General features: G+C 34.6%; 1 long non-coding RNA gene and 1 pseudogene across 4 annotated transcripts; one reads left to right on the top strand and one right to left on the bottom strand.

Moving 5' to 3' along the window:
• The first annotated feature begins 15,008 nt into the window (after window positions 1-15,008).
• Window positions 15,009-20,840, top strand: LOC139904628 (uncharacterized; annotated as a pseudogene).
• A 2,917-nt stretch (window positions 20,841-23,757) lies between these two features.
• Window positions 23,758-26,343, bottom strand: LOC139843907 (uncharacterized). 4 transcript variants are annotated; one of them, XR_011757736.1, is made up of 5 exons: window positions 26,118-26,343; window positions 25,702-25,936; window positions 25,396-25,444; window positions 25,052-25,159; window positions 23,758-24,630 (listed from the first exon to the last, which is right to left on the bottom strand). It is a non-coding gene; the product is annotated as an uncharacterized lncRNA (long non-coding RNA). The 4 variants fall into 4 exon arrangements; XR_011757733.1 differs by lacking the exon at window positions 23,758-24,630 and having other exon boundaries at window positions 24,647-25,159; XR_011757734.1 differs by lacking the exon at window positions 23,758-24,630 and having other exon boundaries at window positions 24,647-25,159; window positions 25,702-25,929.
• Between the last annotated feature and the right edge of the window lie 428 nt (window positions 26,344-26,771).

The following is a 26,771-nucleotide window of genomic DNA, read 5'->3' as shown; positions in this document are numbered from 1 at the left end:
CTCTAATTTTCTCTCTAGTCTTTCTCACTCTAAAAATTGTAAGTTTTAAATTTTCTTCTTCTTCTTCTCTTCTTCTTGTACACGACATCATCATCATCATCATCATCATCATCATCATCATCAAAGGATCAAGCTTTTTAGCTTTTGATCTTGTTATATCTTGTAGATTCAAACTTTGATTTGAATCCTTCAAGAACATGAAAGATTCAAGCTTTCTAGCTTTGAATCTTCATTACTTTGTTGGATCTAAGTTTTCTAGCTTATGATCTCTTTAATTTGTTAAAAAGATCAAAACTTGTGTTTATGATCTTCATGAAACTTAAAGATCTAGCCTTTTGCTTTAAGGATATTCAAGAACATCAAAGATCCAAGCTTTCTAGCTTAGGGTTTCATTATTTTGTTTAGATCTTAGCTTTCTAGCTTATGGTCTCATTAATCTTGTAAAGTTCCAAGCTTTCTAGCTTAGGGTTTTCTTAATACTTGAGATCTAAGTTATTATTGTAGATATCACTTACTTGGAACCTTTTTGTGATTTTTTTGATGATAAAGATCAAGTCTCCATCATCTCATATGATGAAGATGCATAAAATTGTGTCAAAATGACAAAGGTTGAAGCTTTATTGTGTTTATGCAATAAAGAGACAACTTTGATGTTCAAAACTCGTAGAATGTTAGCTTTTACTCTTAATTGTGTGTTGATGGTTGAAACTTGATCAAAGTGATGCTAAAACATCAAAGAGTTGTACACTTGAAGCTTACACGCATCAAGGATGAGAACCGTGATGAGCATCAAGCACCAAGAAACCCACCGAGCACTTGTTTTCTGTTTTTCGGGGTCTGATCAGACTCCTAGGACTTCTGGAAAACTGATTTTCAGATAGTTCGGTTCGAGTAGATGACTTTTCATTTAAGACTCTCCTAAATTCGATATACGGTTTAGGATTTATAGCCTTCCGAAAATCACTACGCCTTTGTAACGACGTGCTGAAAATTCTGACCTACTCGCGCTTGAACCGTCGCCACGGTCAAACGACATCGATTTAGGATCTGAAAATTGGATAGCCGTTAGAGGACTCACATACGGAGCCTTGGCCACTGACCACGCGTCTTTTCGTTTTGTATAGAGGTCGTAGCAGCTGTCCGAATTCAGCCTTTTGTTTCGATCTCTATACTTGTTGAAAACTTACTTTATCTTTTATGAATGATGATGATGATGATGATGATGATGATGATGATGATACTTAAGACTTAATTTATTTACATTTAAACCTTTGGGGACAAACTTACTGACTTAGTAACCATTGACTTAGGTTGAGGACCTTTTGGATCGACCAACTTACCTGTTTGGACCGACTTACTACTTGCTTACATTTTCGTATCGACTTTTACTGCACATTCACTGTGAGTTATAGCTTGTAACGACCCGACTTTTTCGACTTTTAATTATATTTATTACTTTTACGAAACTGCGTATTTGTGCGTACTGAGTTAGATTATTTGCTGGGATCATTAATTATGTTAATTACTTTCGTTAATGCCCTACAACGTGTTTTTAAGTAGTTGATTACTTCACATGATCCTTGGTTGCTTTTACAACCGTTAGTGTCACTTATCACTTTAAACGAGATACGTACTTGGTACACGTTAAACTTTTGTCATAATTGGAATATTATGACTACGTAAACATAATTGATATTTAATTATGACAATTACTTAGTTTTATGGTTCCTTAATTAAGCTTAGTGTTTACGAAGGCTTACTAGTTAGTTTAATGGACTTAACACCTTAATGGACCTAGTTAATTAAAGGCCAACCCTACACTACTTAATGGACTAATTAGTGAGCCCATTATTATGCTAACGATCCATTAAGAATAAAAACAAAACAAAACAAAAAAATTAATTAAAGTGTAGGAGACAAAGATGTTTCAAGCATGCATGCACCATCTTCCCACGTATTTGACCTTATACCCCATCCTAGCATACACCACCCTCCTACACAAGAAAGAACAACTTTGACCATCCCCATTTGGAGGCCAAAACCGATCGGTTATGGTATGGGGGAGGGAGATCCAAAATTTTCTCTTCTTTGCTACATATATGCTAGCTTGAACCCCATTCCACACATATCATTCTTACACTACTTTTTACTCTAAACTTTTTTCTCTAACTTGTAAGTAAAACCTTTTTTTTTCTTTCTTCTTTCTTCCTTTGAAAATCGCCTAGTAACATCATCATCTTACGTGTTTGTTGTTTGTTGTTAAAGATCAAACTTTCTAGTTTGTATCTTCATGTAATCTTGCTTCTTCCATCCTTTGTTTGATGAGGAATCAAGAACAAGGATCTAAGCTTGTTAGCTTATGGTTCTACACTTGAAAGGTTATAAAGATCTAAAGTTCATAAGCTTTAAGATCTTACTTGTGTTCATGTTTTGGAAACTTAAGGTTTATTGTCTTAAGATCCAACCTTCGACTTGAATCTCCTTAAGTATGAAATGAACATGAACTTGTTACTTGTAGCTTTAGTTTATTTCTTCCTTTTGTATGTATTTCAATTCATATTTGTATTATTTTGGTCAAGTATTACTAGTTAAACCTGATCTCATTCTTCATGAAACCAAAGTTTAAACTTTGTAAGTTCAAGAACATGGAAGTTAAACTTGCTAGTTATAACTTTATACACTTATGTTGGATCTAAGTTTCTATAGCTTATGGTCTTCCAATTTTGCCTAAAACAAAAGCTTATAAGCTTATATACATTCTACAAGATAAAAATCTAAATTTCATAACTTATGGTTTTATAAAAGTGAAGATCCAAGTTCTATAACTTAGGGTTTAACTTAAGAACACTAGATCTAGACTTTTTAGTCTAGGATCTTCAAGATCTAACTAAGATCTATGTTCTACAACTTAAGATCTTGTTTATTTAGTTTACATTCAAGTTTATAGCTTAATATTACTATTAGAACTCATGTATGTATCGGATCTAAGATCTTGATGTAACTTTGGTTCATCAACCTTCTTACAACCCTTAAATGAGTTGTGCTATTTATCTTAGACATACACTAGTGTCATGATGGTCAAAACTTGGTTAAGATTATGCTAAAACATCAAGAGTTGAACCCTTGAAGCTTAAACGCATCAAGGATGAGAACCATGATCAACACCATGTGTTAAGGAACCCACCGGAGCACTAAATACTATTTTTAAGGGTCTGATCAGACTCCCTGGGCTACTGGAAAGTTGATTTTCAGTTAGTTCGGTTCGAGTAGATAACTTTTCGTTTAGGCCTCGCCTAAATCCGTTATACGGTTTAGGATTTATAGCCTTCCGAAAGTCACTACGCCCTTATAACGTTGTGCTGAAATTTCTGACCTGCTCGCACTTAAACCGTCACCACGGGCAAACGAAGACGAGTTTGGTTCTGAAAATTGGTCAGTGGTTAAAGGATTCATATACGGAGCCATGGCCACTGGTCTCACTTCATTTCAGTTTGTATAGAGGTCGTGGCAGCTGAACGAAGTCAGCCTTTGTTTCGATCTCTATTCTTGATTGAGAACTTACTTTACTTTTTACTTATGTTGTTGAGGATGATGACACTTAGGACTTAAATTACGTACTTTAAACCCTTTTGAAGCGATTTACTGACTTAGTAACTTTTGACTTAGGTTGAGGACCTTTCGGACCAACTACTTGCTTACTTATCTCGTATCGACTTTTACTGCTTATCCACTGTGAGTTATAGCATCCCTTTTTACTTCAACTATTTTTGGGACTGAGAATACATGCGCTTTTTACGTTTTACTTACTAGGCACGAGTACTTAAACTTTATTATGTGTGGGTTATATAACGGCATAAACTTTCCCCTTAGCTCAGTAAAGTTTAGTCATTGGTTTTTGAACCGGTGAACGCGAATCTTAGATATGGATCCATAGGGTTTGACATCCCCACTCGGGCTAGTCGCGCTAGCATTTAACGGGTGTTTAATACTTCGTAGACTTACGCACTTGCCAAGTGAACTTTTAGGGGGTGATATTTACGTTAAGTTAGTTACCAAGTGCCCACGGATAAACATATACTTTTCATACTATTTTGAAACACTGAAATCTCGTGGCCTACCTTACATTACTGTTATAATTAAACTATAGCTCACCAACATTCGTGTTGACATTTTTAAGCATGTTTTCTCAGGTGCTTAGAGGTTTGATGCTTCCGCTGTAGTAGTCTTGCTGTGTAGACTCCCGCTGCTTTTGTTAGAGATGTCTCTGCATGAAACATTTACCTTGCATTCACAATCTATGTTACTTTTGAACAATGAATTTGTAATGACCTCTGGGTCTCGTACTTATGTTAATGACCTTGTAATGATCCTGTTGTTGATGATCCGTACACGTTAATTTTGTACGGGGCGTCACATAGCTTCCCTTTTTACTCTAACTATTTTTGGGACTGAGAATACATGCGCTTTTTATGTTTTACATACTAGACACGAGTACTTAAACTTTATATATGTGTGGGTGATATAACAGCACAAAGATTCCCCTTAGCACGGTAATGTTTAATCATTGGTTTTTGAACCAGTGAACGCGAATATTAGATATGGATCCATAGGGTTTGACATCCCCACTCGGGCTAGTCGCGCTAGCATTCAACGGGTGTTTAATACTTCGTAAACAGACGCACTCGCCAAGTGTACTTTTAGGGGGTAGTAATACGTTAAGTTAGTTACCGGGTGCCCACGGATAAGCATATACTTTATCATACTGATTTGAAATACTGATTTGAAACGCTGGTTGAAGCACTGAAATCTCGTGGTCTACATTACATTACTGATTACAAACAAACTATAGCTCACCAACATTCGTGTTGACTTTTTAAGCATGTATTTCTCAGGTGCTTAGACGTTGTTGCTTCCGCTGTTAGACTTGCTGTTATAGTCTTGGTGTTATAGACTTACTGTTACAGACTCGCAGTGTTAGACTTCCGCTGCATTGTTTAGAGATGTCTCAATCATGGAACTTTTACTTTGCATTCACAACTAATGTTACATTGAACAATGGCTTTGTAATGACCTTTGTGTCACGTACTTATGTTAACGCTTTCTATCGTACTACTCCTTAGTATGAGTAAGGGAAGTATGACCTAGAGTCGTATTTTTGAGATATCAGTAGAATCGAACCTATATTTAAACCTAAGATAGTTATGAAGGAGTAGTGGTTACTTAATTTTTGGGATTTTCTAATTTATAAGACAGATAAAGTAAATGCGATAAAATTCGTAATTCAGATAAGGTTAAAGTAAGTGCATACTATGATTTCATCAGTTATTCTGCCGAGATTATGGAATGCTGGCTCATGAATAGGCAGAGGCCTTGTATTCATTACACTGGTCCTAAACGCCCCCTGTCATAAGACATGTCACTGGGTACTGCGATAGGCTTGGAGATTCTGAATAGACAGCAACGTCCCTTACCCCCGACGCCCGTACAGTCTGACTACAGGCATACACGTTCAGACGGCTCATCCAATTGAGCGACTCGGTTAGGTGATATATTAACATTCCACAAAGGTCTAAACTTTCTTAAGCATAATAGAATACATGGTTTACCATATCCGAGAGATGTGATGTGCTTCAATGCTTTCGTTAATGATTGGTTTTAAAAGATAATTAGGCCCTTAAAAAGAGTTCAACCATAAAGAACATCATGGCCAAGTCACGCTGACTTCCATGAACACGTTCGGTTATCCTAACGGCCCAATCCTTTATGTGTCTAAACAAACAGTTCCTTAATTAACTAAGAATCCCTCAAGCGGAGTGCAATGCTTGAGACCGCGTTATGGTGCAGTGTACTAATCAACACTGACCGGGTTCTATGGCCTTACTTAGCAGAGGTACAGCTTACAACAACCGCTGTGCTTCAGCATGCACCTACGAAGTTTATATGCTTGGTGACTACACTAGCATGGTCTGGGACCGACAATGTACTAAGGGTCTAGTCAGATGTTTCACTACGAAAGAGTCCTCAGTCGGAATTTAAAGCTCGATAGACTTACTACAACCGGTGTGCCTCAGTCGATCTTACGTTGTATCCGATAGACTTCTCTTACCAAGGGGTGACCCAGATAGTGTACTCTGAATCGGGGTTCGCGACTTCCCAATAACAGACCCAATAACTACGTTCTATTAGTTGGAAAAGCGATTGAGTTTAAAGCATAATCGGAAAGCATTTCAACAGCATACACAAACCATAACATTATTTCGGCATTATAACTGCTTACATCATAGCATACACTAAAGATAACTACTCGCTAATCATGGCAACGATATCACAGAACATAATGATAGAAGACATTATATAAAAATAAATGATAGAAGTACCAGTAGATTAAATGAGTTCTGAATACAAAAGTGACAACTTCAAGACTCCAGACCGCTCCCAATACAATCTTCGGCGTTCTTCTCCGGGTACTAGGTTTCCCGCACGGAGTCGAAGACCTTGAAAGTATGACTAATATTGTACAAGAGAGAGAAAGAAGTGAATTGAAGTGTGTGTTGGAATGAATGACAAAGACCATTTAAATAAGCCTAATTTTTCCCTGCAAACGGCTAGCAGGCCTTTTGGCAGGCCGTTTGCAGGGGCCGTTTGCCAAGCCAAGCCGTTTGCAAGGGTCGTTTGCCCTGGCCGTTTGGCAGGCCGTTTGTGAGCCAGGCAAGCCGTTTGGCAGGCCGTTTGCTAGGCCGTTTGGCTTGCCTGGTCAGCTGGATTTCCTGGATCGTAACTCAATTTCTTGTCTTTCACCGTTTTCGCTCTAGAATCTTCGTTTTAGCTCCGATTCTCTTGATTCTTTTTGCACCGTCTTCGTAATTACTTGTTCTTCAATTCTAACCGACGAAGTGGGTATTTTTCCGACAAAGTTCGAATCTTTCTTGTTTTTGGGCCTTAATACCGGGGTGAAAACGTGACTTTTTTGCCGATATCAACAGTATACATTGAACAGTTGTATCTTTCAAAAATAAGAAGTACTAATACATTCCGATGATAAATTGCTAGCGCGACTAGCACGAAATGGGGTTGTCAAGCCCGATAGATCTATCCATAGGATTCACGTTCACCAGTAGAAACCAGTGATTACAATTACCAGATTAGAGAATATTTTTGTTCAACTCACAATCAATAATTTAAATTAATTTAAACTTGTGTCTAAAATGTAAAACAAAAGTTGCATGTAATCTCATCCCAAAAATACTTTAAAATAGTATGAAAAGCAGGACTATAACTCAACTTAAAGCAAACGAAGCAAATGAAACATATATGCGAACAAAAAGGGTAAATGATCAAAGAATGATCACAACCCCGACCTGAAAATAAAGCATGTCGATATAAATAACTATCTTAAGTCAAGTCTTAGTATGTTAATCCTAGTACTTGTTGTGGTTAAGCAAAGAACATCAATCGGTATGATTCGGTATGATCAGGACAACGTATAACGCGTACTTTTTATTTTTAGTAAGTTTCCATTTTTAGAAAGTTTCTATCTTTGAAAAGTTTATATTTTTGGAAAGTTTATATTTTTGAAAAGTATCTATTTTTGAAAAGTTTCTATAATTAGAAAGTTTCCTCTTTTAGAAAGTTTCCTTATTTAGAAAAGTCAACTGAAAGTCAAAGTCAACCGAAGGTCAAATTCAACTCAAAAGTCAACTCAAGTCAACCTTGGTCAAACTTAGTCAACCTTAAGGTTTAAAGTGTAATTCATAATGATAATATAAGTTATAATATTATTTGAAATAATATTTGTATAAACTAGTCATATCAATTAAATAAAATTGTATTATAAAGTTAATATAAGTTTTAAATGATAATATAAGTATAACATAAGTATTTAATTAACCAATTAAATAGTAGTCCTGCCATAAGTATTATGAATTAATTAATTAATAAAGAATTATTAATTATAATATAAGTATCTTAATTTAATTATGAAATGTTACTTATATCATAAGTATTGTTTTATAATTATTAAACTAGAAGTATTTAATAATTAATTAGTGTTATAAATAATTTATAACTAAGCCTTATAATAATTAAATAAATAAATAATTAATCTTTATTATAAGTCTTGATATAATAATCCTATATCATAAGTTTTTATCCTTAACATAAGTCTTACATTAATAATAAATAATAAATGTATTATTATATTATAAGTTTAATTATAGGAATAATTAAGTTATAATATAATTTATTAAATGATAATACATATCATAAGTCTTTTAATCAATATTAATTGCTTTAATAACCATCTTGATTAATAATCTTCATTATTACAAAAGTTTAACCTAAAGTTAAATTTATAACCTAAGTTTCAATATGAGATTTTTGAGTAGCGCTTTCATTTCTTGGAACGCTTTTTCTGCTTCGTCAGTCCATTTGAAGTCTGATTTCTTGGAGCAATCTTTCAAAGTATGAAAGAACGGGAGCGATTTTTCCGCGGCTCTGGATAGGAATCGCGTCAATGCGCCCAACTTCCCATTGAGGCTTTGAACTTGCTTTTTTGTTTTAGGAGCTGACATCTTTTCAATTACTTCTATTTTCTTTGGATTCACTTTAATTCCTCGCGGAGTTACGATGTGTCCTAAGAAGTTTCCTTCTTCTTCCCCGAAGCTACATTTAGCCGGTTTAAGCTTCATATTGATGCTTCTGAGCGTGTTAAATATTTCAAGGATGTCGACCAGCAACTGATCTTCAGCGTTGCTCTTGATGACAAGGTCGTCAACGTATGCCTCAAGGTTACGCCCGATTTGTTTGGTGAACGCGGTATCTATGGTGCGCTGATAGGTAGCACCCGCGTTTTTCAATCCGAAGGGCATCTTGGTGTAACAGTATATCCCTTGGTCTATGTGAAACACGGTCTTTTCTTCATCCTCCTCAGCCATTTGTATTTGGTGATACCCTTTGTAAGCATCCAGGAAACGCTTAAGCCTGAAACCGGTGAGCGACTCGACCTTCCAGTCTATCTCTGGCAACTGATAATTATCTTTGGGGCAAGCTTTGTTAATGTCTTTAAAATCAATACAAAGTCGACACGTCCCATCGGACTTAGCCACTAAGACGGGGTTGGCCACCCATGTCTGATAGTTCACTTTGCGCAATATGTTAGTTTTGACCAGCTTGTCAACTTCTGTGCGCAACCATTCGCTTCTGTCGATCGCCATTAGCTGCTTCTTCTGTTTGATGGGGGTCAGATTAGTGCTAGCGCGAAGGTAATGTTGTGCTATCTCTCACGGCACTCCGGTTATGTCGGCGTCGCGCCAACAGAACACGTCTGAATAGGAAATGAGGATGTTTCTCTGTTTTCTTTAGTTTCCTAGTGTGAGATTTCCCCCTATCTTCACCTTTTATTCTGGATACACGGGGTTAACTACGACCCACCATTCATTCTCACCCTTCTCTTCGTGGGAATGTCCTTTTTATCGGTGACAGATGCGCACAAGGCGTCCAACGGCGTTGATTCGAGGGTGGCGATTCCTCGTTCTGTTGGAAACCGAACCATCCCATGGATCGTGGATGGTATAGCGCCAAACTTTTAGATGTAGGTTCTTCCCAATATCACATTTTATCTGGAATACGAGCGCACAACACAGAATTCTATGTTCTCGGTGCGCTTCTTTAGCTTGTCCTTGGTGTCTCTTAGCTCCAATCTTAGGTTCAAAATTCCGATAGGCCACGCTGACTCTCCTGAAAACCCAGACAGGGCCGTGGTTGGAGGTTTGATAGTTTTCCTAATCGGTGTGGGCAACTGTCGGAAGCAATGTTCGTACATGATGTCAATACTACTGTCGTTATCCATGTGGAGGCGCTTCACACCATGACCCGACTCGGGTAGGTACCCCTGTACCACAATGGGCGCGCAGGAAGTATTGAATGCTCGAACGACAGGGAAAGATATCTCTGTTGCCCCCAAGCTTCCGCCAGCGCTCGATTTGCGCTTGGTTCCTTGTTGTTGTTGGCAGCTGGCCATTGAATGCACTTTATTCTTTCGTAACAGATGCCTGTAAAGAAACAAAAGTGAGTGGTGCACATACAGAAAAAAGATCAAATCAAAATCTTTTAACTTGTGTGTCCCACGGATGGCGCCAAATGATCAAGCATAGAATAATTGAGTCGGGTTCAGTCCATGCTTGACATCAATAAGAGGGGATTTAAGGGTCAATTGAGTTTAACTCTCCGGTCTGAAGTACCGTGAATAACCCCTTACGAGATGAGGATCTCAACAGGGTGGTTAAACATAGACCCACCATCGACGGGTTGCCCGGTTGATGATGGCTCGCGCTGGGTTATAGGATTTATGTTCACAGAACGTTACCTGTAGATCAAGTGTCTAGTGGATTTCTATAAGTCTGGTAGCGCGGGTAGAGTAGCGCACTATAAGTGGCGCCACTAGTTCGTACCTTAATACTAAAAATAGTATAGGTGTGAATCCCAATGGATCATGTCCTTTGCCTAGTGATTCGAGTCCGTTATTTATAGTCATATCACCGTTTACTTATTGGTGCCACGTGTTCTTCATTACTTTCTTGTCTGTACCGCTCAAACGCCTTGGAGGAGGGGACCAGGAAACAGTACTTGTTACTTTAATGCTGGCTGTTTGTACCTTCCACCTTTTTGCAGGGATTGTGGTCTGTACGGGACACGTCAGATTCGTACCGCGCGCTCTGGCCGTACTTAGCGCACATTTACCTGTGCCCGGAGCGCCTTGGCACTTGGGCTTTGCACGCATGGTGCAAGTGTGATGCGCTACACGAGGTAATCGGGTATGCGTATCATTAAGCTACATAATCGTTTTCTCTAGCGTCCATCAATTAATTTATTTTCTTCTTCTCTCTTTTGAATACACCTACCGCCGACAAACAAGAGTTTGATTATTCAATCTAAACTCGACTTTAAAGGGTTTTTTCCAAAGTAGATTGATAACTTACATTCGAACCTAAAATCTCATGTAACTTCATTATTGTGTGCTTCAAACCATTACTAAAAGACTGTTTTCGTGTCATATCCTTTCAATGCAACCACTTCCTTTCAATTACTGTAAAAGCAAGTAGACTGCTACAAAAGTTCATTATTGAAAATTTATTTTCCAATTCTTGCTTTTGAAAGCAATATTCATAAAATTTCCTTTTACTACTTATTATAATCAACCTTAGGCTCCATTAACTATATATACATCTAAGTAATAACTTTTATAATTAAAATTTCATTACTTTAACATGAATCACTATCTTAATCAGATAGTTCATATACTTCTTACCTCAACTTAACAACCTTATATTATTTTTTTAAAACAAAAAAACGGTATTATTTGAATTTAGTAATACTTTATACCTCAGTTTAACTAACAAAACTCAACAGGAAGAAGAAATCCGAAAAAAACGTAAAAACATAAACAAATAGAACAAACTAGTCATAGCTTTATAAAATAAATACTCGTAATTAAGTAACCTGAAAAAACTTTAAAAAGATGAAAAAATAATATACATAGATGAAAAACTAATCACCATTCATATGATCAACCATTATATGTTCAGTAGTTCACCACCCAACAAAATGCTTATACTTATACCAATGTATGTTATTACAGTTTGGCTTAAGACATGGTTATATCCATGTACATCAGTTAACAACTTAGTGTTGGTTAATTCATGTTTATCTAAAATTGAAATGTAAATAATGTTAAATACAAGTCACCTGTACATAAGTAGCTTGAATCAATCCTCCAATTCCAACTCAAAACTATGTTCTATAGTCAGTAACCTACGCCAATAAAAACGATTTACCATAAAATGCATAATTTCAAGTATCCATTTAGAATTTAACTGTAAGTGCCCATGCATTACCATTTGATATATTTAACTCAAAATAAGTCTATATCAAAACACAAAATAATATAAAATAACATAATTGAATACTAATTAATATAAAATAACAGATTAAACACCATAGTTGATCCAAATCATAGCTCCGATTAACATCAAAACTGAAGTTAACTTAACATAGCTCCATTTTTTTAAAAATGTAGAGCATAGATTTGAAGTCAAAAGCACAACTATGATTATCAAACCTTAATAGACATTTTAGTTTCTATTTTCAACTTGAAGCAGAGAGATATCCCAACCCTGAGAATGAAAAAAAACAACAACCTGTAATTACAATCAAAAGTCAAAATCGACAATACATAACAGAACCTGAATAGTTTTCATCATTAAAAGATTGCCAATCAAACCCTAAGGCTATAGTGTCGAAAAGCCAGAGCATACCTGTTTTAATTTGATAATCCATTTGAAATCTTTTCTAAAACTTCATAAACAACTTCATAAGTTAAAATTAAAAACCCTAAGAAAATATAACCAATTTCATCCGTCACAAAATCGATCTATCAATAAAAATTTAACTAAAAGAAAAAACCAAAAGCAATTATTATAAAGGTAATAATGATAAACCTGTATATATCGCCCTTCATCAGCACCTTCTATTTGAATCTTGAATCTTCAAGCAAATATTGAATGAGCTAATCGAGAACTCAAAATAAGAAGTGCAAAGGATAATGAAATATCAACAACTTCTTCAATGTTCTCAGATCAAAATGTATGCTTGAATTTCTCAATGGATTCATATGAATATGTTGTATACAGAAGGGAAGATGATTTGAGTTAGGGTTTCTATTTGATTTAGATGGATTAAGATGAAGATGAAGATGAAGATTGTTTGAATTTGAAGAAAATATTAATATCGATTTACCTTGAATTTAAATTTTAAGTATTGAAGGAAAAGATAGCAGCAGCGGACGGCAGTGGTAACAGCAGCGGCATAGGTGGTGGTGGTCGATGAAGATGAAGAAGGTGGTTGATGAAGGATGAAGATGGTCGTGGGTTTTTTGATTTGGGAGATTTTTAGGAAGAAAGTGTATGAGAGAAGCAAATTTATTTACTGATAAAAGCAAGCTTTAGCGTGGTTTTTTGTCAGGCACGCGTGATATAATCGTAAGGTTAGTTACCCGTTCGTTACCCGCTCATTACCCGTCATTACCCGTAATGAACCATAGGCACGAGCTAGTTACCCGCTTTAGTTACCCGCTTCCACCATGGATTTAACTGAAGTATGAAGGTTGGTTATAGTAATTGTGAGTACCAATGGCTTTTTATTGTTTGGACTTGATGTTTTATTGCTTGTACATTGTATATTAAGAGGAATATTTTTTTAGCCATTATAGGGAGTGTTTAGTTATGAGTTAGTTATAGAATATTGGTATTGATGTGGCGCTGATGTGGAAGGTTAAGAGGATGAATAGTTTAGTTACGATAGGGAGTGGCCTTAATGATTTTATGATTTTATTTTAATTCTTAAAATAAGATTGTATAGATTTTAATGATTTGGTAAAGGATATTTAAATTATAAAATAAATTGATTTATGATGTCATCTATATTGCTTATATTTTTTTCTTTTTAATTTTAATTTTTTTTACAAAGAAAAATGAATTTTTATGATATCGTGTAATTGGCCTTCGATAAGAGTGGAATAGATGCAGAAATTTAATTCTTTGATCCAAAAGAAGATTTTTTATTTTTCTTTTTGGGAAAAACCTTTTTTAAGATCACCCTTAACTATGACGGTCCGTCATGGGATCACTGACTACCACATCTGCGTCACATCAGCACCTTCTTCCCATCCCTAACCAACCACTAAACTGCTAACATCCATGACGTACCCTTCACTTGATCCCACCTCTTTCTTTTATATTAAACTTTTATATTATTAACTTATATATTACAATTAAAATTCTAATAATTAAAAGTTTTATTAATAAAAAAAACATTACAAATTCTTAAAAATAAAAACAAAACTATTACAATTCCTAAAGAATAAAAAAAACATTACAAAGTCCTAAAAATAAAAATAAAAACATTACAAAGTCCTAAAATAAAAAAAAATGATTACAAAGTCCTAAAAATAAAATAAAAAATAACTATAATACGACCCGATCGTGTCGTCACTCGCATAACCCTCATTGCTACTGTTGTGCGGGTAGTGAGGATGAGATCGGGTGTTGAATTGTCGGGTCCAAATAACAATACAATACAACTCGATTCAGTTGCATTTGAGTAAGGCTCTCCCGACAATTTCATGCCATTCTTTTTCGGTCGTGATAAATTCAAACTTATCGGTTTCTGGATCACACCAAGCAAAATCCGAGGCCTCGAAGTCAACATGTACGTGTATGTAGTCGAACAAACGCCCCGTGTCCCAGTAGGTGATATCTAGTGACTCGAACGACTTGCACTGCCCGTCCAGATACATCTTCCAATTTTCGCTTAGTTGTCCCCCGTACCATACATCCATCGAACAAGTTAAACGCGCCATCGTGTGTTTATTTTTGTAAATGAGATTGCTAGATTAGTGTGTTTGTGTTTGTGTTTGTTTTTGTGTTTGTGTTTGTGTTTGTGTTTGTGTTTGTGTTTGTATGAGTGCAGATGTTTCACTTCAGTATATGTTTATGTTTATGTTTATGTTTGAATGGAATGGATTCAAAGAAATATTGTGGTGAGAATTGTAATGTGTATGTTTATGTCAACATCAGTGTATATATATATATATATATATATATATATATATGTGTGTGTGTGTGTGTGTGTGTGTGTGTGTGTGTGTGTGTGTGTGTGTGTGTGAGAATTGGAGTTTTAAAATTTTATCCGTTGCACACTGAAAAGTCAAACGTAAACCTGCAATTTTCTTTGAAAAAGCATGCAACGTTCGAAAATTTCACCAAACCTTCCGTCCTTGATTTTGCTTGGCAACGACTTGGTGGAGTACTGGATAGCATCACAGAGTCAATCACGATTTGCTAGCATCGGCGGCCTTCAAGGGCGGCCTACGGCGGACCGATACTAGCGGTCTAAATGATATAAAAGGTTTGTCTTGTGCAACCAAAACCCTATTTTATCCGATCTTTTATGTAATCTAAATCTAAACTAACTAAAACCTCATTTCCCAATCATAAACCCTCGCCTCTGTCACTACTATTTTCCACCGTCTCTCACTACCCTTTAACCTACAAGGCTACAACAGAGCCTGCAAAACGACGTCGTAATCCAACTATACATCATCTTCACCCATTTGACTGATTAAATATATTTTTTACTAACACTAAATTGAAGGCGAAACCCTGATTTTGATGTTTAATATTATGTATTTATTTCACTTTGATGATTAGTTACTTGCGTTAAACCTTGTGGGAAATAATGAACTGATTATTAAATTGTGTTGTAAATTTTAGTATGCATCTGTCTCCTAAGTTAATAGTTCACGATGCTTCAAAATAGTGCACCAAATTTATATTTTTGCCCTTAATTACATGTTCTCTCAAATTTGCGTTCATCAAAGTTTGCGCTTTGTAAGGGTAAAAGTATGGGGTGATGATAGATAAATACATAAATTAGAAAGTTTAAGGTTAAAAATTTAAATTATAGAATTAAAATTGGTCAGACATTTACAAGATAAAAATATTATGTAGAATTAATTTGTAACTGTAAGTATTTATGACTAAGAATCGCCTAACTTACAGTCAGGTTTTCTTCTGGTAATTCATTTTGTTAATTTATGATATAAATTTCATCTTGTGACTTAATACATGGGAGAATAGTTATATGTTAGATTAATGGTTAGGTACATGTTAAATAATGATCTCTTATTTGTTCATGTTTCTTGCACAGTAAGAATTTATATAGCAGATGGAGTTGATTGAATCAATAGATGATATCGAGTTACAAAATCCTTCAGCAGAATATTTCTCAGCTGCAGACCTAAAATGGGTCAAATTTGGCACTCCAGAAGATCATGATGATGTGGCCCTAATTCCTTATGCAAGAGTTGAAGATTTCAGAAATGGAGAAGGTTCTAATGTAGAATCTCCAACCCAGTTCCACATTGAGATAGGAAAGAAACGTGAGGAAGGCAAGATGCTGGAGTACAAAAGCGATGAATATCTGGAATACAAGCGGTAAGTTATGTGAAAACTTTCATTTAAGCTTGAGTTATTTGTTATTTGTTTAGTGCTAAACAGTTTATGAAGCATTTCATTGGCTAAAAAGAGTATCTAGTAGTCAAGTTATGGATGGGTCTCTGACAAGTATCTAAACTCCGAAATCCACTTATGTTTTGAAGATTATTTGAATGATTTGGTCCCTGTGTAATAGTACTTTGTTCTTAGTAAATATATTATGCCTGGCAAACGGGTCAGGTTGGGTCGGTTTGGGTAACGGTTCAAAATGGTTTTGGGTTGAAATGGGTCATAGGTCAAATGGGTCAATTTTTAAACGTGGTCAAAATTGGTCAGGTTGGGTCGGTTTGGGTGACGGGTCGAAACGGGTCACAGCTCAATGGGGTCAAATGGGTTACATCGCTTTTTTTTTTTTTTTTACATTTATTACATTATTTTAGTTATTATTATTATTAATTTTTATTATATATACATAAGAAATATTAATATACATAATGAATGATATAACCATAAATGCTTTCATAAAATTTTGACGGATGAAACTTTTTATGCTCGACCCATTTGACCCATTCACAAAATCCATTAGACCTATTTCTATTTATTGATCTTTGAGTATTGATACCCACTAGACCCGTTCCTTCACTTTTTGTATAGGACTCAATAGGTAGGTTGGAGAGAAACCCATTTGGATCTTTTTTTTATGTTTTGATTTACATTCTTAGGTCTAATTTTTCTCAAGACCCAATTGACCCGAAAGCTTGACCCATTTGACCCGAATTTGAGTGTATGGGTCTCAATTGCCAGTTATAAAATATATGAATATTTATCTTATTCTTCCAGTGATATAGGATGCAAAAAATTATTCAAAGTTCCACCTTTCTAGAAGCGGCTGACTCTTTTATAGGCACTCGATTCAAGTTCCATCTAAATAACAAAATAAAGCTTAGTTGATAAAATATCACAATCTCTATTTGCAAAAATATTTGACAAGGAATACAATATTCTAAGCATGATTATTTTGAATATGTGAATACAATTGTTACCTTTGTAATTTACTCTAAGTAATGCTAGTCTAATATTATGTTTATTGTTTTTTTTTTTATCTATGTTTTCATAAAAGGTACTGGTGTTCGTTTGGTCCTGAAGATTATGGAGAAGGTGGAATAATATTGCCTAGCCGAAAGTATCGACTGAACACTCGAAATCGTGCACCTAGGCCACAGTCAATGCGAGGTTGCCAGTGTCATTTCGATGTCAAATGTCTATACGCTCGTCCGTCTCTTGTACTTCTGGTATACAATGAAAACGACAGACGACATGTGAATAAATCTGTATATATTTGCCATGGCCCACTTGATCGTGATGCTATTGGGCCCGGAGCCAAAAAGATTCCATACGTAGGAAACGAGATTCAACAACAAACAATGTCAATGATTTATCTCGGTATCCCTGAAGAGAATGTTCTAGAAAAGCATATAGAAGGGATTCAACGTTATTGTGGGTCCGATGCGAAAGTCAACGCGATCGCTTCTCAATATGTTCATAAACTCGCGATGATAATTAAGAAGTCTACACATGAATTGGATTTGGATGATGAAGAAAGTATACAAATATGGGCTGAGCGTAATAAGAAATCTATTTTTTATAATCAAAAGTCTTCTGAAAATGAACCTTTTATTCTTGGTATTCAAACTGAGTGGCAGTTACAGCAGATGATTCGTTTTGGACATCGCAGTCTCATAGCGATTGACTCAACTTTTGGAATCAAGAGACTAAAGGTAGAAGTCTTTTTGAATTTTTTTTTCTCTCAAAAACGTACAACTTCAGTTGGCAACATTTTACTATTGACCCGATTAGTGTTTATTAAGCATGATATTACTGTTCAATCATGGTAAAATGGTAAAATCAGGTGGGTTAACGTTTCAAAATGGGTACATTTTGGGCGATTTTATTTTTCTAAAAAGTTTATATCTTTGATGAATAATTAATTACACCTATGCCAACTTTTGACCCATTTGTACTCAGATGTACGCAGTCTAACTGGGTTATCCTATGACCGTTTACTCATTAGTATATGGGTTTTAATTGACAAGTCTGCTGCCTAAGGCCATGGCAGGTTACTTTTTTATATTTTGTTGTGATTAATGTTTTTTTTTTCCTCCTTTTCTGATGGTATGCAGTATCCTCTGTGCACACTTTTAGTTTTTGATTCGAGACAACATGCACTCCCTGTAGCTTGGGTGAGATTACCCGAAGTGTTGCTAAATCTGATATGTGTAAATGGATGAAAGCCCTACTTGGCCGTGTTCATGTTGTGGACCCTACATGGAAGGCCACTGGCTTTCTTATTGATGATGCAGCAGCTGAGACTGATCCTATAAGGTATGTTATATATGTGGAAGGATCAATGGGGAAGTAACCAATTGGGGGAAGCGGCGGAAGCAAATATATTATTTTTTTTCGTTTTTTGAAAAAACTTTGTTCACGAACATTATAGATTGGATGAAAATATGAACATTTAAAAAAGACACTTTGTGATAAATGTTTTCATTTTGGCGGGAAAAACCTAGAAGAAATAATATATAACACTTATCGTGTTTTTCGAGCGTATTTTGGGGGTTTGGAAATTAGGGTTTAGATATTAGGGTTTAGAAATTTAGGGTTTAGGGTTTAGATTTAGGATTTAGATTGAGTTTTTTACACGAACGGTTTAGGGTTTTGGGTTTTGGGTTTAGGGACTAAACCCAAAACACTAAACCCTAAACCCTAAACTCTAAATCGGGCTAAATTTAGACAAAAAGTACTTCACAAAACATGAAGAAAAAAAACGTTCGAAGATTAACATTCTTCACGATCAATATTATCTTGAATGTTATTTTTGTCGATCTTTTTCCCGCCTTAATAATAACATTCATCACGAAGTGTCTTTTTTAAATGTTTCATATTTTCGTGTGATCTTGATGCCTGAAAAAAAAATCGAAAAAAACCAAAATTTAAAAAAAAAAATTTACTTCACCTACTTCCCCCCCCCCCGCTTCCCCCGCTTCTACCCCTATTATATATTATATATATTACTCTGTATATATGTTACTCATTCATCAAAATTGGTTCTTATTTTTTTTTTTAATTGTTTTCTAAACTTTTTTAGTGGGGACATTGAGTTTGTTATGTATTGAGAGTATTAATGCATATATTAAGGTTCTTATTGACAGCCCTAAGGGCCGGGCTATAATTTTCTTTTATTATTATTATCATTACCATGGAGTACTCTATTTATTATTTGTTAACCAGACGATTTGATATCATTGTACTTTTTAATTATTTCTACGAAGTAGTATTTATCTATTATTTGATGCTCATGAGACAATTTTGATGTACTTCGCGTTTCCTTCCAGGGAGACATTTTCTTGCCCTATACTATTCTCTGTGTGGCGCATTCGTCGGTCATGGCTTAGACATATCGTCAAGAAATGTAGGAACGTTGAAGTTCAAAGAGAAATCTTTAAACGTTTAGGAGAAATAGTTTACAGCATATGGGCTGGAGTTGATCCCTTTCTTTTGTTACAAAAGTTCAGTCAAGATTTTGTTGACCAAACCGACTTCATGCAATATTTTACCGCTTCATGGGTTCCTAAGATAGGTATCTATCTTCAGTTTTTTAAGCTTTTTTTAATTATTTTTTTTTTAAGTTTTACCAGTTTTGTAGATCCATTTTTGATTCATGAATGAATTTATATTCATAAATGTGGTTAACAATAATGAAAACTCTCCCACTTGCAAGTCAAGAAGCATCCGGTGCAATCGAAGCTTATCACGTGAAGTTAAAGCTTAAACTTTTTGACGACTCGCATCTTGGTGCACTTAAGCGAGTCGATTGGTTGGTTCACAAGCTAACAACCGAGTTACACTCGAGTTACCGGCTCGATCGATACTCTGACGAAACTGATTCTTTTCAAATCGTGAAACAAGAATACATCAATTCTACATCATGGTACCGTGCGTTACAAAGTCCCGACACCGATGTCACCTTAGACAACATAAACAACACCTTCGCTAAAGTCGTGAGCCAGAACAACAGAAACAATTCGCATTTAGTATGGAACCCTGGTTCTGAGTTCGCGTTTTGCGATTGCGAATGGTCGTTACGTGGGAATCTATGTAAACATATAGTCAAAGTCAACATGATATGTGAGAATCATCCGGCTTATCAAAGTTCGATCTCGTTTCAGTCGTATCAAGAGATACTTACAAACATGTTGAAAAAACCACCTGATGATTCACTTGAACTTGATCTGTCAACAGCTTGCTTGCATCAGATAAATGATCAAATTCAGAAGCTAGTTGAATTAAACAGGTCAACTGATATTAGTACTGCTGTTCATAATCTTCCATTGAAATGGTGTGATAAGAAAAACAGGACATTATCAAGCAGACCTGCAACTGCAAGGCTTTCTGCAGGACCAGTTTCTACTACGAATCGTAATATTGTTGCGTATAAGAGGAATCGTAAGAGGAAGAGATTGTCATCTATAAGGTAAGGGATTTTCAACGTGTTGGCTATTTTATTTTATTTTTAAATTTTTTGGTCGTGTTTTATAATCCGAAATTACACACAAATCTGTTGCTAGTTTAGAGAGAACTTTGTTTAAGGTCAATCATCAATGCCTGGTCTGGTCTATAGAACTTTCAAGTTCATTAAAATTACCTATGTACATAAATTATTTTTTTTTTTACTTTTTATCTCTTTTAAGACCCGCGAATTCGCGGGTTTATGCTAGAGAATTTGTTGTATTGGAGTTATACATTTAAATAACTATATGTATCTTCTATTTAAATACATGCTACACAATTAATTTTACATGTTAGAAAGATAAGCACAGTCTTAAGACATATTTCTTATAGCTTACCTAGATATCTTGTCATTTATCTCGAATCTGATTTCATAAATCCGTTTGCAAGAAGTTGCACAAATGTTGCACAATTTTTGCACAAATTAATGCAAATTTGTTCTCTCGCCAGACTAAGTTTCATAGATCAGGTTTCATAGTTCACTCCCAATGTAGAAGATTATGATGTCGTTAAGATGATGTGACTAATTTAAGTTTATATACTTGCAATGGCCATGTACACCACGTACCTCTCATCTAATTTTAACGTTAAGATGGCACAAACTTGTCTACTGTTAGTGTTACGGATTATTTTCTCAATCATGCGATTTTAACTTTTAGAAAATAGAAGGCCTAAAGAAAATGGGGAAAATCTAAACAATTGCTGAAATGGTTAATATAACCTTGTGATCTATTGGAATACAAGTGAAGAAGTATTTGTAATTAAATACAATATAATTACAACTAACTTCGAAATGAATTTTGAATCTGAAATATACGAAACAAAAATTTACATAAATTAGGAGTCTTTGGCTGAAGTATTCTAAATTAGTAAGTACCTGTGGGCTATGGGTGTTAAGTCACCTATTAAGTAGCTGGAGTCTTGTCTTTATCGTTTTGCCCAGCAAGAATCAATGAAATCTGGAAACCTCTGTTGAATGTTTGGCTGAACAACAACGTTGTCTGAAATTCGGATACAAAAGGGAACCATGACTGGATAACAATAGGCATAAATATCACCAATCCCATTAACCACTCATATGTGCGTGATAACTCCATTACCAAGTCCCGAAATCCTATGCCTTTCACTTTGAGATTTCTATAACTCTACAACTCTAATATGCGATTTGTATGAACCTAGGGTAAATAATTTGAGGAATATCACGTACCACGAACCTGGATACATGCAAGTGAGAATTTGATTGTTCTTCATGATGAGTTTGGTGGTGACCGTTCAAAGATTTCTTTGATGGCGTGACCATGACAGGATGTGTGTAGCCATGTCTAGGAGGATGATCCTATTCCTATTGGCGTATGAAACCCGACTCTCACCTCCAAAGTTCGATTAACATGCAATCAAATGCTTGAAAATTGCATATCATATAAACATTACAGCCTTCGAAAAACGACACATTTTTCTCCAAGTCTAGAAATTCAGAGCTCATATTAATCACTTACAATGACATCCAATTTTGATCTGTACCTTCATCAATTAAACTCTAAAACGAATGCAATCACAAAAAGATAAGAACAATGTCTTTTTTTATTTGTTTAATAAGGGTCAGATTTTTTGTAACTTGCAACTCCGTAAGGTTCGTTTTTACCCACAAACACTTTTTTGTAGTTATATTATCCTAAAAGCATATACCGATATCGATAAGATTTCTAATATGGAGGTTAGGACATTGAAAGAGATACATTTTCTCCATATCTTTTTATTATTTAACGTCTATCCTGACCCATTTCAACCCATTTTTTCAGGAGTACCAAAAAAAGCATAGAAAAAGTTATGACCCATTACCAATCATGCCAAACCCTAAAATTTGAAACTCAATAAACTAACTGTGAGACTAAAAAAAATCTAAACCCTAAATTACAAAAAATAAATTTGTGATTGCAAGTTACAAATTTGAAAGTCAATAAACTAATGTTTGATATTATTTGAATGGTTGTGAGTTAACCGACGAAATCATAACACACATGTCTACTTGTTAATGATACATGAAATCTTATTAACCAATATAAATACTCATAAATATCAATCAATTAACTTAACTGTGACGTTTATGTTAGTAGTATTCAAACAAATTTAAAATAACACACATGTCCACTTGTTATCTTGTGATGACCGACAGAAGACTCCAAACTAAAATTAATATCGGGCATGGATGTGAAACCGAACCATACTTGATCTGATGGAGGAGGTTTTATGTGGTAACTTTGCTTTCTGGTTGGACTAAACCCAAAACACTAAACCCTAAATCCCAAACCCTAAACTCTAAACCGTTCGTGTTAAAAACTCAATCTAAATCCTAAATCTAAACCCCAAATCTAAACCCTAAACCCTAAATTTCTAAACCCTAATATCTAAGCCCTATAAACCCTAATATTTAAAACCTCAACATACGCTCGAAAAACACGATAATTGTTATATATTACTTTTTCGAGTGTTTCCTGTCAAAATAAAAACATTTATCACAAATGTTCATATTTTCATCCAATTTATAATGTTCGTGAACAAAGTTGATTCAAAAAACAAAAAACAAAAATTTGTTTCCCCCCGATTGGTTACTTCCCCCTTGATCAAACCACTATATATATATATATATATATATATATATATATATATATATATATATATATATATATAGTGGTATGATCAAGGGGGAAGTAACCAATCGGGGGAATTTTACCTTTTTTACCGTAGCCTTTTTTACATTCAAGTTCAACTATTTTAATGTATACTTACTTTCATTGAAATGAATATATAAACTTCATTATTAGTTTAGTACACCGGAAAACAGGCCAGGTTGGGTCGGTTTGAGTAACGGGTCAAAATGGTTTCCGGTTGAAATAGTTCATGGGTCATATTTTAAACGGGTCCAAATGGGTCAAGTTGGATAACGGGTCGAAACGGTTCACAAGTCAAATTGGTATTGTGCAAATGCATAGAAATATCCGTTGATTAATTTACAATTTTGTAATCCTCCATTACTGTTGTTTTGTGGTTTGCAAGGAAATATATAAATATTCTGAATTACTACCACAATTTAAAAAAAAAAAAAACAAACTCATGTGCATTAAATAACAGTATTATGTGCAACACCTTTGGTTTAATAACTGATTGCAGAAAATCTAATAAGTAAGCAAAATGGGCAAGATAATTGAATTGAAAGGTGACTCAACCTGTCTAAGCTTCTAATTAATACAGTAACAATATTCTCGATAACAGAATGTAATATCCATTCTTAATAAATAAAAAAATAAGAATGTGCTCAACTTCCTTATCTTAATCTATATATTAGATGTCCAACACGAAAAAATGACCATCCTACATCATTCAAAGGTTTTAGGACGTGCACATACAAATGTATTGTAAACATTTTCGGACCCCAAATGGTGTAGTCAAAGAGAGATTTTTTTTTCTTGTTTGGTGCACTTATAAACATCTTATGTGGATAATAATGCTCCATATTCATCAAATTCCGCCATTAAGATCTAAATGTGCATTAAGTGAAATCAATTAAGCATCGTATCCACATCCAAATCAGAGTAGGTGTAAATGGCTAGTCTTATATGATGCGGAACATTTTAGACTATATATAAATGTGATTGTTTTATACATTTACACTTTTACAGGGATGGAAATGACCACCCACATTCTTATGAACATGTCACATTCCTGGATCAAGTTACTCAAAAAGTCAACCTGATTTTCACATTTGACTAACTAATTATTAATAACCACAATTGCAAACATGAAGTGTTTTGGAGCGACACCAGCCCGACCCAGTACCTACTATAAAAATAACATGTTTTGACCCATTACCAACCAAAGCCCAATAAATAAAGATAAGAGAAAAAAACCATACCTGCTGGAATGTACTAAGAGATGAAAAAGGGATCCTCTGATCCACACGCTATAATACATGGTCATTTAGACCCAAACACAAACTCGAAAGGGACTGATATAGCTGCTATTAACCAACAATGAAAACATATCATGTGTTAAATGAAGAGGATTTCTTATTATTAGACCCATGATACACAGTTATATACAGTGGGTCATTTAGACCCAAACACAAAAAATAGGAACTTATACACAACTAAAACCTAAAGCCACTTTGGGACGAAAAAAAAACAAATAATTATATAGGACTAACCCCATGAACGAACAAAGGAGCAAAAAGTATATATTGTTGTTTTAAAAATCATATCTCGTTCAAAATACTACACACATGAGCTAAACATGTATTAGGGTCATTAACACATCAAGCTAGTCATCATTATTCATACTTAAGGTACGCATAGACTCGCACACTTTTGTCCATTTTAAATGCAATTCATATATACAAGTGATGCATCAAGTATGAATAATTATGATAGAATTACGACCTTAAGATCTCGATGAAAAACACCTCGACTATGGAAATAGTCAACTGTATTAATGAGTTGCTGAAAGTACTTCCTAGCTTCATCTTCTTTAAGTCGGCCTGTAGTTGCCTGAAAATAATAAACAGCGTAACTTTTTATTAGTCGCTTATTGTCAAGGGCGTGAAAGTTCCGAGCATCAACTCACGATACGGGTCAATATAGGCAAACATAACAGGCTACTTTTCAGTCATTTATACTTAAAAAAAAAGTCAAACGACACTCTCAAGTATAACAAATATACGTATTAGTAGACGTTAACTAAATACACATTTAATTACATTCGGGTGGTAAACAAAAGAACTAACCTCATACATATGAATCACATTCGGATTGAGATAACACCGGTAACTTCACCTAATATAACCGCATAACAACCATTTAGAAAGTTGCAAAAAACAGAAAAAGAGAATATCAAATTGCTCTTTTCCTCTATAGGCGAATTGTATTGAAAATTATGATCGTACATTCTATAAGTATGATTAATATGTCTACTTTGAATTTGCACAATCAGAATTAACCATCAGTAGCGTACAAAATGTACAATTTTTTATGGTAAATATATGTATGATAGAAGTAGCACAACCTAACTGGCAAATCAATAAAAGTAGTACCTAAATCAATGGTTTGTGGTATATGATGTACCAATTATGCAGAATAAAGGCTTAATTCACCATAATTGCTGGAGAGTGATAATTCAGTTAGTTATATGAGAAATCAATTGATTCCTTTAACCGAGCCTTCTTCCTTTATCAATTCACAATTTATTTTTGGATTCATTAAAACCGAACCTTCTTCTTCCTCTATTATATAAGAGCTCATTTCCCTTGTTTGTGATCCAACTAAATGCTTAAAGTATATAGAATGAAAATTAAAAACAACATCGTGTTTGATATAGAATGAAAATTGTTTAAAATCAAATTGAAAACTTGTTCATAAATCCATTAACCTTTAGAGACGAACTCAATCGATTAGATTTAACCAACTAAAATCAAAAAATGGATTTAACCTATAAATCGAAATTCGGTACCTTTTTCCATATTTTGAATCGAATCGAAGCAATCAAATTCATCTGATTCTTTAACTTCCAATGTTCAGGAAAACAAACCGATCGCCGTTTTGTTGAATCATCCTAATCGTAGCGCAGAACAAATTTAATTAGGGTTTTTTTTAGAGAGGAAATAACGTGAATGAATGTAAAGAACCCCTATTTTCTTTGTTTCATCCGTATTTTTTCTGATTGAAAGGGTATTTTGGTCTCATTATTTCTAATCTTGAACATTATGAGGCCATAATCTTTTTTAATGGTTTAGATCCGGTGGTAGTTTATGAATAAATGGTTAGGATTAATTGTTAGATATTTAGATGATCTATTTTTATGTTTGTTATTATATACAGTATAGATATAGATATAGATATAGATAGATAGTTTTATCTATTTGTTTCTTCTATACTTGGAGATTGGGGAAAATTAAATTTTTTTACCCATCACAATAGGTTGACGAAATTTTGGCTATATAGTGTAAACGAGACGGGTGTTCGGGAGAACGTTTTCTAAATTCGAAGACAAAAAGAGAGAAAAATAAAAACAATCGAACAAAAAAGAAAAAGTCAAAGTGAATAGTTTATATACAATAAATATGCAAGGGTTAAAAAAAGTTGGAATAAATATATATAAATCGTA

The sequence above is a fragment of the Rutidosis leptorrhynchoides genome, chromosome 4 (genome assembly GCF_046630445.1).
Source record: "Rutidosis leptorrhynchoides isolate AG116_Rl617_1_P2 chromosome 4, CSIRO_AGI_Rlap_v1, whole genome shotgun sequence".
Classification (NCBI taxonomy): domain Eukaryota; kingdom Viridiplantae; phylum Streptophyta; class Magnoliopsida; order Asterales; family Asteraceae; genus Rutidosis; species Rutidosis leptorrhynchoides.
Note: the sequence above shows the minus strand (reverse complement) of the source record. Positions and strands in the feature narration are given on the sequence as shown.